Raw genomic sequence first — 12,195 nt, forward strand, 5'->3', positions numbered from 1 at the left:
AAGAGCTTCTATAAATTGTTCCATATAAATCCGGTTCATTATCTCTTCCTTTGTACTCGTGGAGGGCCGAAGCCACTTGTCTGCGGCCATCTTTAGTCGAAAAAAAAGAGTTTTAGGGTTTTCCCCGGCGTTCCCCTTCTCTTTTCGAAACCGTACCCTATATGCTTCGCTGTCAAGTCCGAGATGGTCCAATATGATCTCTTTGACAATTGCATAAGGGGTGTTGCCGGCGTTATTGGCCACTTGGTATGCTGCCTGCGCTTCTCCGCTCAAGAGTGGTGCTAAAAAGAAGGGCCATTTTTCTTCGGGCCATCCGCAGGCTCTGGCCACCCGTTCAAAATTAGTGAGGAAGGCGTCTGGGTCTTCTCCAGTACTGTACTTCTGCAAAGAGACCCCAGAAGGGTGTGGCTGGGCTGGCCTCCCTTCAGTCGCCGGTGGCGTGGTGGGAGATTGTTCCACCCTTTGTATACTGTCAATCTGGGCTGTCATCGTATCTCTAAAGGCCTCTCGGTCGGCTTGGGCCAACGTCATTTGTTGACTCACCGCCCATTCCAATTTCTCTTGCCCGACTATGAGCTGTTGGACGACGGCCTCCATCATAGGATTACTGATGGATGTTGTTTCTGATCCCACTTCTGACACCAGTTGTAGGGGTGGGACAGTGAGTAGCCGGAGTCCGGGTCTGCTGTTATAAGGCTTTATTCCCCTGTATTTGCATTTTACATACAAGGGACTTTGGTTAGACAGTTCTTTAGAGGGGTCCGTCTTCCTTGACTTCCCCCTGGGTGCTTCTGTCTTATTCTTTTGTAGTGGAGGGGATGTCTTCTCTCCTCGTGTACAGTTCGGAGTCCCTTGTCCTTTCCGGCCGTCTTCGGGGCTGGGCTCTTCCTTGGGCGCTTCCCTCGCGTGTGGAAGAAAAGGACAGACAGGGACGGGGTCAGTTATCGGTTACCAATGTATCGGAGTGTTCCCAGGGACCGGGAGTGAGGGAGTACACCAAAACCGTGCTTTTAAAACACATGCACTTGAGTGAGGGATTTGTGACGGGCGCGTAGAACGAAGGGAGAGAGGGGACAACGCCTTTGCGATGGCTTAGAAGCCGCACGGCTCTGTTGGTTCTAAGCGCCGCGACTACACCTGCGCCCTCTCCCGCCTTCCCAATGCCCTTGACAGCCGCTCCCGTACCTGTAGAAGCCACGCACCCCTTGGTACGTGGCTCGGGGATTCACCGGGTCGTTGGCCTCCTGGCTCGCCTTCTGCTGCTGCTTCCTCTGAGTTGGTTCCCGTCTCCTTCCTTTCCGATATCGAGTGTTCCGTAGTCCGCTGCCACACCGCCTCCTCCGCTGTGCTCTCCGCCGTCTTGCTCGCGCTGGTCGAAAGACACACCTCCGTCGTGACTTCCGGATATTTGTCCAGTGAGCGTGTCATGACGTTGCTGGAAGGCGTGTCATCGTGCAGACTTGGTATCTGGTTAAAGGGGCCCGGGTTTCTCTTGTGTTGCAACGCCGACTCCCAGTCGTCCGTGCTCTCTCTCCACTCTTCCTGATGGGGAGGAAACAGAGGGGTTGAAGGGGAATAGGCAGACCACCAGTCATTTGTACCCGCAGAGGTGGCGCGTGCCAGGACCACCCTGTCACAACATTACAAGATGGCCGCCACAGTATTGGGTCCATACAGGGTGTATAAGCGTCCTTTGTTTATTTTTGTAAATAATGTATTTAATCATGTTAACATGTAGTGTTGATGAACGTGATCAAGGCGTAAAGCCGAAACGCGTAGTTCTTTACTTGCCATTAAATACGGTATTATTGACAGCACACAAAGGCGTCTGAGTGGTTCCTGTTCATTACAGAAACTTTTGTGTTTGATATACAAGATTTCCGGCGTCTTTTTACTTGGACCGCCCTTCGACAGCCTGGAATCGGGTCCGGAAATAGTGGATTGATATCTATCTATCTATATATATATATACACACACACACATAAAATGTACATACCTAAATATAATTAAATATGGTAGCTGTTGATATAATAAAAACTGTTGCATTAAATATAATTAACATAATTAACATAATACTTCAACAAAATAAACAAATAGACCGCTACGTGAAAGTCATTAAGGTAGTTCTCACCGTGTCACAAATCTAATCTCCAATTAGGTGAAAATAATAAGGAGCCCATACTGGGGGCAAAAAATAAAATGTAGACCTTTTTAAGGTTACACTACACAATTTCCCATTTAAAACCAAAATAGCTTAGCTGGTGCGATCAATTGAAAAACATAGGTAGAGTGAATTTGGTGAGCCATCCAACAAGGTGCATTATGGGAAATGAAGCCATCCATTGGTCAATTTTTGATGTAATTGTGGATATGGATTTTGAAAGCTTAAAAAACTCTTAATAATAATAGAGTGGTCTTCAATTTAATCTACATTGTATTAAAAAAAATTATGTTTATATGAAAATAATACATGTAACCCTATTAAACATATAGTTCCTTGCCCCATTCACATCTTAATACTGATAAAGTGATTTTAATGTACAATATAGCACGTATTTAAATACCCACTTACTAATTATTAATTCCCTGCAGCTAAGAGATTTCAGTATACCAATACATACAATGTATACACACACAATTCACTCCAGAAATGTACTAATTATGTCCCACATGTCATGCATGTATATAAAAAATTCCCAAATCAATAAAGTTCCTACAGTTCTCAATACATTTCAGATAGACCAAGTGTTTCAATGTATAAGAAACTACCATAGACCATAAACTGAGTTTAAGCCATTAGGTTTTAATAAGAAAAGGGAAAATCTTAGTCAGGATTCCATCTGCCTTCATTTGAATTCTCTATTAGCTCCCCTCTTTTAATTCTCTATTAGTTCCCCTGAGATGTTTCTTTCCTGGTGTAAATATTAACAAACTTTAACTGTTTGTAGTTCAAATCATGATGTTCCTGAAAATTAAATGCTGGAGGATACTTATCATTCCTCCTCATGGCTCAAATATATTCCACAATTTGTTCTCTTTGTGGTCTTATCGTGCTGCCTGTGAAAACATACCACAAGAGCAATTAAATGCATAAATGATATATATGCTCTTACAGATGATGAAGGGTCTAATAGAAATATCTTTACCAATATTTCCAGTGATTTCACTGCATCTTTTAAATGACAGTTCATAGAGACTGCATTCCTTGTATTTAAAGGAACCTGTACAGGTCGACCAATTTTTTAAATATTGGGTATAAACAGACGCCTGGTTAATTTGTCTTTAAAATTCTCTGTTTTCAAAATGGTAATATTAGGTCATGCAAACAGAAATTCTTCAATACATTGTCGGCCTACAGGGAATACTATTAATGAACTCCCTCAATTTCAGACTTTCGTGAGAATATCATCTGAAAAGTATAGCTTCCATATCTGAATTTCATGTCTACATTCCCTTCCTATTTCTATAAGCAAATAACTCAGACTTATTTTTTTTTATATCTGCCTTTTTCCTGACTCTTATAAATTTTGTTTACTGATTGCCCACAATCTTTAATTCTTTTTATCATATCATCAGTTGTTGCTTTATATGTTGATTCATAAGTACAATTTCTCTTAGCAATAATGCATTCTTTATACGGGATGGCATTGATGGTACTGTGTGCATGTCTACTATCTTCCCTTAATATTGAAAAAAGGCATGGAAAGGCTCTGATTAATGACCGTGATTTGTAGATCTGGAAAATCAGTGCTGTCATGGGGCATGGCATGCATGAATTTAAGGCTCTATGTATTATGATTATTCGAGGGTTTTATCCTGATTGAGTCATTCATTATCTCAAGAGCTGTCATCTTCGAGCTGGCTAAATAGGAATCTGTGAATATGGTGACACAGTCATACCAGACAGATTGGTCAAATGCCAAAATGAGACTATCTTCCACGTTTGGGCAGAAAATAGAATCATCTTAGGATCATTTTCTGTTATCCCTTGCTCCATACCCTACTCATCAAGAGGAAAATGCATATCTAATACTTTGTTAGAACCTCAATTTCTATTGGTTAGAACTTTATCAGGAAAATTAGCGACTTTTATATCAAAATCATTCTTATCTCTAACTTTTACTTCTTGGTATTGCATTTGGAATTAACAGTCTTGTGGCTCATTAGGGCGTGCTTTAAGTATTTTGACTAGTTCTCTTCCTTCTTTGTCTATTTCTCCCTTTTCTCTAAGTTTGTTTTGTTAATCATCTCTGCCAGTCTGACTTGTATTTCCCTTTAAAAAAGTTGTACTTTGTTTGCAAACTTGTGATTGTCCTTCATTATCTGAGTAATCAATGTCCGGGAAAGTCCGAGCGCTCTCAATATAGGACGTTGATTGTTCTACTTGTTGCTCTATTATTTAAAGGTAAGCATATTTCTCATGAAACGTGTATGGTCTGCACACAGTCATGTACACACATATCTCACTTGTATTTAAGTTGTTGTCTTAGACTTAGATTTTATCACAAAGAAATTGTGATTTCTGTGTTATGTGGCAGTGCATCTGAAGATGTCTGTAACTGTTAAACATTTTTGGTCAATTTTGCTGCATCAATATTGTCATGCTTCACCAAATTCCTTACAATGTGTGATGCAGACTCCTTTAGATCATTCTCCTATATTTCACAAACATTAATAAACACAATCCCCCTGGGATAATAATATTGTCAATATAATTCTGGAGCAATATTTCCTCCCACCATTTATTGACTTCCTTACGATTTAATTGTTAAAGTTGTTTTTGCTTACAGTTTATGTTGCTTTCACATTCAATTTTATTATTATTACTATTAAATATACATACTTAAACTGCCTTGGCTTTTCTTGCTTCAGTTAATAGTGCTTCTGCTTGTTGGTATGGTTAGAAATATCTGACAAGAACTACACAATGTTCTTAAAAAAAATATAAGTATATCTTGCTAGATTAAAGTTGTCCATGCTATCAATATTTAACATCATGCATTAGTCTAATAAACATGAATTGTCAGAGCGTCCTCTGGGCCCTCTCACTGTAAACTAGAGCTTGTTGCTGGGCCTGGAGCCAACACCCTTAAATTTGTCAAACTTCAGTTATTAACCATCTGCCTGTTCAGAAGCTTACAGTATATCTGCAACAATCTAACCAAAGAATGGACTCATAACTAAACACATCCAATGACTGCAACTGAAACAAGCATTTGCAATGCAATAGGTCTTGCATTTAGTTTAAGCTATTGGCATTGTAAATGACTGCCTTTTATTTAGGTTTTAAAAACGAAAACAAAAATAAAAGGCATTGTTATTTGCAATCTCAATAGCTCAAACTTGTGTAAATGCGAGACCTATTGCATTGTAAATACTTGTTCCTCTTTCTGCGTGTGCTGCAGTCTGCAGCACACATAGAAAGAGGGAAATGCCTCAGGGGATTATTTTTGTGCAGGAAAGTGTCCCTTCCTACACAAAACCAATCCTGTTAACAACGCATGTACCCTTGCACCAAGGTACAAGAGTGCCTGCGTTGGTGCTAGGAAGCACATTGTGCACTAGAGCTGGGAAAAGGCAGGAATGCATCATACAATATTAAGTATAGTGCATTCCTGCCATTCCTTATCATATAGTACAGTACAGCCAGGTGACTTGTTGCACTGCATGATAAAATCATAACTATGCCCCTGAACAAACCTCTTTGGCTTGCCATACTGAGATATAATCTAAAGGAAACATTTATAAAATAACAAAATTACCACTAGAGGGCAGGGCCAGCTATAAAACAGAGATTAAATACTTCTATAACACTGAAGCCAGTCTTTGCAGAGTGGAACATTCGGAGATGCCAGGCCCTTTTGCCTGCTCAGTGCGCTTAATGAAATTGCGCATTATATTATTACTATAAATAATTTCAACTCTTCACAATTGAGCCAACAGGGGACGGTAATGCTATCCTATATTTGATAAAAGCCAGAATTCTGAAAGTACTCTGAGGCCCTGATTATGAGTAGGTTGTTGTGTTCCGACCCCATAAAAAAAAACTTGTTTACAGACAGGTTAGAATTATGAATTGGTAGGTATTTAACACATTCTGTAATTATTGGGTGTGTTAAATAGCTCAACCTTCGTTACATTTCCTCAGGTCAAATATGCCAAAATTAAACATTGGAAAAAAATACTTTATTTACCGTATCATGTAGATTGTGGTGCGTTAAACACTGAGGCGCGCGATTTCTGCTCCACCCTTACTCATCATAGAAGTGCAATATTTACGTGCAGCTATCACTATATACTCTGTGTGATTTAAATTTATTAATGTGAAGTGAAGTATTCAAATATACTATTAAAATTCTTTCTACTGTAGAACACTAGAGTTTTATAAACGTGTATATTATAGCCTTATAGCCTGGCGTAGCGGGCTATACCGGCCACTAAGGGCACGCTCCATCATTAAAGGACCAAGGCAAGGGCCTTTGAAAAGGGACCAGGACTTTAATGCCAGTATAGCCCAGCTACGGAGGGCTGTAAGGCTATTGGAACATTCTGCCACAGGAGGGCAGAATGTTCTAACAAACAAAACAAAGGCCTCACAGAGCCAGAGGGGATTGAAATCCCCTCAGGCTCCGTGATGCCTTCGTTCACAGCAGAACAGCCCACAGCACCAGTTTACCCGCGATAGCAGCCGCAAAAAACATCGCCACAGAGGCCCCCTGCAACTCTCGCTAATGAGATGCAGAGTGGGCGTTCCCATGCCAAAAGCCGCGACAACATCACACCTCAACATTCTCAACGACCAGACAGAACTGCAATAAAAACAGAAAACAGGCGATAAGGCGCGTTAGCACCAGGAAGTCTACACCTGCTCTGACCTGGTGTAAAGTCGAACGGCAGCCTGCACCACGAAAGGGAGACCAGCCCAGGTCCACATCAGAAGGACAACAGATGCCAAGGAGCCACCCATCATGCGGCCCGAACACCCAAGAGGGCCACAACACCCACTGACACCACCCCAGGACCACAACCAACACCCAGAACACCCCTCCCCGACCACCACAGACTCAGCGCAGACAAAGACAGTGGGCCCCCAAGAAGCGTACCAGCCGCACAGACCCAACCTCTAACAATGTCACTGTCCACCACAAGCTGAAAGGTACAACCACCTCACGCATCCCAACCATCACCGCCCAACAGTCCTACAGCACCAACACAGCGGACAACCAACATCCCACCCCACACCAACCTCAACTCCACAAACATGCAAATCACAACTCTGGCAATGCACATGTCACAAAATCACAATCAACATGCATAACAACATGCCCACCCACCAGACACGACAGAACAGCTCACAATGGTTACCTGGCCAAGCCGTGAACATGAGCCATCACGGCATGACACCTCAGCCACACAACATCCGAATGTGGGGAGAGGTGGTGGCAATCAAGCATGTGTGAAGGATGCAGTAGTACCATGATTGGGAAAGTACACAATGCTAAGAGTGGCGGAGATGTGCTGGACAGACTGCAGTATGCAGCACACACCCATATCCATGGCGATATACACCTCTGGTGTATGGAGTATAGTGGACAGTGGATGCAACCATGTCACCACAGCCAGTGGGGGACCTCGCAGAAATCTTGCCTGTTATGCCCCCCCTAAGCGTGACCGGAGTGGGATGGCCCGGCGTACGCCATGGTAGCGTAGGGGGTGTGAATAAGTAGCATGTAGCCCTGGGCGTGGTCCTCTTCCGGAAAGCCCAACATCTCTGCCAGGGCGGTGCCTCTCACCCCGCCATGAGGCCGAAGCCATCCTCTAGAGCGGAGTTGCCTGCAACGCTGTGCGCCTGCCCGACCACGAACCCGTCAGGCCCGCCCCTACGTAGCCAGACCTCACTGATCACCTGCCGACACCGGCGTGTGTCAAGGAGGGCCCACCACGTTCCGGCTCAAGCTCCAGGCCCGAGTCCCGCGACCTTGGCAGCCTCCTCAGACCATCACGGCCTCCACGGCATGGGCCTGCTTTAGTCCTTTTTCGTTGACGTACTCTACTGCCGCCTCAGGCCTACTCCTCAGCCCAGTAGGTCCCATGTGTCCTGAATCATGAATGGCAGTGACCCCAAATCCAGGCCACCGGCAAAAGCACCAGACTCCCTTTGATCAGTGAGGCAAAGTTCCATATGGGCTTCTTGCGACACGTGGTGCAACTAACCCTGTTCAACGCCAGCCTGCGACACGTGGTGCCACTAACCCTGTTCAACGCCAGCCCGCGACACGTGGTGCCACTAACCCTGTTCAACGCCAGCTGGCGATACGTGGATGAGGGACCAGGACTACCCTGCAGACCAGTAGGTCCCACATCCAGCACCTAGATGCAAATCACGAATGGCAGAGTCCACACCAGTGATCGCACAGAGAGGAGTAAGAGGAAGATGCAGCCTCAGTCCGGACGAAACCCGGGTCACATACACGGAGGTGTCACAACATGTGGTGCCACTTAACCTGAACTACGCAGGCCGGTGGGGCCATCCAACCTATGCCAGGGACACTCAATGAATGGGCCGTGCTGACCTCTGCCTCAGGCCTACACCACGGTCAGGTAGGTCACACATTTGGAACTGAGTCTTGATTACACCATGGCAGTGAACACCATTTAAGGAATAGGACAAGTCACTATACTCACTTCGATGTGGTGCCAACAAGTCTGTGCATGGCATCACAACCACACCTGTCTGGGGCCCTATGCGGACTACTGCCCTCGGCCTACGCTGCGCACATGTGAGTCACAGATTTGGAACTGAACATCGGTTATTCAAAAGGCAGAATACATGTCATCACACGCGTGGAGAGGCGTAAGAGGATGGCGCGTTGCAGTCCCGAGGGAACAAGATCATCATTACAGAGGTGATCGAACACTACTGACAACTGCCCTTATGTCACTAACTCTGTGCCTCGCCAGCCAACGACCCGTGGCTGTGGGCCACTGCTGACCGCTGCCTCGTGCCTACACTGCGGTCCAGTAGGTCACAGACTCTTCATTTTGCAATGGCTGAGTTCATATCAGCGTACCGGCATCATCGCAGACAGCATCCCCTCTCAGCCCTGGTGCCACTAAGTCTGTTCCCCAACAATCATGGACACTCTCTGGTCAAACTTTGGTGGCATCTGAGTCTATGGACTAAGGGGCAGTTTTCATCCTCATGTAGCTAATACCTAATTGGTGGTGGAAACGAGTCTGTCGCATTCCACTCCTCCATTGGCTGCTTCTGGATAAAATCAAACCTTTCGGCGTCATGCCCTGGAGGACACCTTCCACTGTCCCCCAATACCCTAAGCAACATACTCCTTGGACATTGATGGTGACTCGCTCAGGTCGCATGTCCCATCTGACTGCACCGCAAGTCACCGTCCCGTGGCTGCGTGCCTGTGCTGGCCGCTGTGCATCCAGGGCCACTAACTCTGTGCTGGTCAGGTTCAGGACCCCTTCTTCTGAGATATTGGATGGCCCTTGAAGCGTTGGCCCTTGGGTCATCCACGCCATTTCTCTGTGGCCCTGTGCTGTATGCAGCCTCCGGGCCCAACAGCATCCCACGAGGGCTCACACACCAAATTGAGTCCCGACCGGCCCGGACGTGGCATCACCGCAGGAGGCACATGCCACCACCGCAAAGACCACCCCCAACAGCCATCTGCCAGAGTCAAAACAGTGGCAGACTTACAGAGTTGCTCAGACCTGTCGTGGATGCCATCATCGGCCTGATACCCTGCTCAGCACTCCTGGTGCCAGTGACTCAGTGCACCGCAAGCCTTTGTACGTTACTGATTGAGATTTGAGCTGTGGCATCGTTGCGCAGCTATGTCACCTCAAACAGTGTGGGAGCCCTGAGACGTTGATGGGGAAGATGATGCAGGTATGACACACCCCACTGCATCTGCATCAGGTGTCTGTCAGAGGGACACAATCCAAGACTTTTTCTTCACATGGGCGCGTTCATCTCTAGTGTCCCATCCCCAGTGCACTGCACCTCACGGACACTTCTGTTTGCATGTTGGCTGTCCTCTGGACTTTCTCAGGCTCCCTCCATGTTGCTCAGCAGTTGACTCCTTTATGCATGTGTTTTCAATTCAATTCAATTTAGCTTTATTCGATAATTACTATCATAAAAGCTTTCACAGCCATAAAAGCAGTATTATACATATCAAAAATGGTGATAGTTAAAAAGATATATAAAAGTTTAAAAGACAAACTGTGGCACCAGTGAATAAAACAACAATTCATAAAAGGCAAGTTCCCATTAAGAACGAATTACTGGTGTCAACAGAGGATCTGCCAGGCATAGTTCGTTCCTTATCCTCTTGCAAAAAGTAGATTCAAATTTGTTGGATAGCAGCATTGACTAAATTTGTAGCTTTGACAATGGCTTTCATTCGAATGATCCAAGCACAGCCCCAAAATTTAGCAACGCCACAGACAAAGACTGGCCTAGACGCATCAGATCTCAAGATGCGAAGTGCAACTTGATGGTTCCTTGTTCCTAGGTGGACACAAATGGGTTTAAGCCATTTAGACCTGGCCTGCCGATATGCCGGACATGCGAGTAGGCAGTGAGCTATAGTTTCATACAGGGCATAGCAACACAGACACCTGGAAGAATTTTTTTTTGCTGGGTCCCTTTTGGCAACTGTAGCATTAAGGTGCATGTGTTTTCTGTTTCCGTTGCACTGGTGTCTAATGTTCAAGTGGTTGCCAGCAACAGACATTCCGTGCGGATTGGCTTACACTCACCCCACACACATCCAGCACAGGCGTCACTGTACATGTGGTCCTGCCAATAAAGGGGCCGGGCGCATGTGCCTGTACCCAGTTCTACATTACGTCTACGTGTGTCCCTGTGGTCTTGTTGTATGCATGAGGGCCCTGGGCCCTAGGAAATTACATTGTGCTGTGTACTTCGGATGCAGACATGTCACCGCAGGCAGCAGTTTGGAGCTTGGACATGTGGCTATGTCGTTACCCACTCAAATAGTAGGGGGAGTGTCCAGGGCGGTCGTACGCAGAGCCAACATGGCAGTGTGCCTGCTATTTGCGCAGCCCTGGGCGTGGTTCTGTACTGTGAATGTGCACCTGCATGTGTCTCTATGGCAGTGTGGGTCTCCTTTGTGGGGTGTGGTTGGTCCCTGAGGGTGATAGACACCTACATATGTGTTTTGGTTAGCATTCCAAGTGTTCGGCCCCCACCCAGTCTTGTTGGGCCACCTCCTTTTGGCGTGCTGAGACATGGCATTGGGGTGCCATGTGTGAGTGGGTGAGGTGTCGTGAGCCAGCTGTGCTTGCGGGTGCTTCTTGCTGTGTGTTCTGTTGCTGGCTCTGTGTTCTCCTCTGAGGGACTTGGCTGCCCGGGTCCTGGTGGTGAGTTGCGTTGGATATCCATGGGCTGTTGTAGGGCGTCGGTGTCGAAGGTGTGGTGGGCCTCTCCAGCATCGCAGAAGTGTTGTCTTCTGTGCTCTACTGGAGGTGTAGTGTGCCCCTCTCCAATCTGTAGGGGAGATGCATTTGTGCCATTGTGCCCATCTCCCCCGTCCCTCCAGTCCCTGTCCGTTGCACTCCCTGTTGATGTTGTGTCAGGTCCTCTCGAGCTGTGTCCGTGCTCCCTGCTCCTTGCACTGTCTCCACACTGATGACTGTGGCCTGGATTTTCGCCAGCTCATCGTGTGATGCTGCATTGCCACCTCCTGTTGCCGTTGCTGCCTTCCTGTTGACAGCGGGTTTGTGCATGGTTTAGGTAGTCACGTAATGCTGGCGCTTATTGGCCTCTTGGATTGGCCTCCTCGGCACTCTGTCTGCAATCCAGGTGGTCTGCTTGTGTGTCAGTTGCTGGTAGTGTTCTGTCACCTCCGTGACGCTGGTAATGTTTTCCTATGGTCTGCACCCCGTCTTCCTCTCCCTCTTCTCCTTGACCTTCCCCGGCCCCGTTGTTCCTTGCTGGTAGTCTGTGGGGGTTGTGGGTTTCGGTTGGCCCCTGCGCTGTGTCATGGTGCATCCATGTTGCTACTCAGTTTGGATTGTTTTTGGTGTATTTTTTCTGTGGTTTTTATAGTGCATTGTTCCGCCAGGCGCGTGGGATATGCAGGCCTGTGGCTGGTGTTCACTACTTTTTGTACCGCGGTTGGACTCATCGCATGTTTTTTCGC

This window comes from Triturus cristatus, chromosome 12 (assembly GCF_964204655.1).
Source record: "Triturus cristatus chromosome 12, aTriCri1.1, whole genome shotgun sequence".
NCBI lineage: Eukaryota > Metazoa > Chordata > Amphibia > Caudata > Salamandridae > Triturus > Triturus cristatus.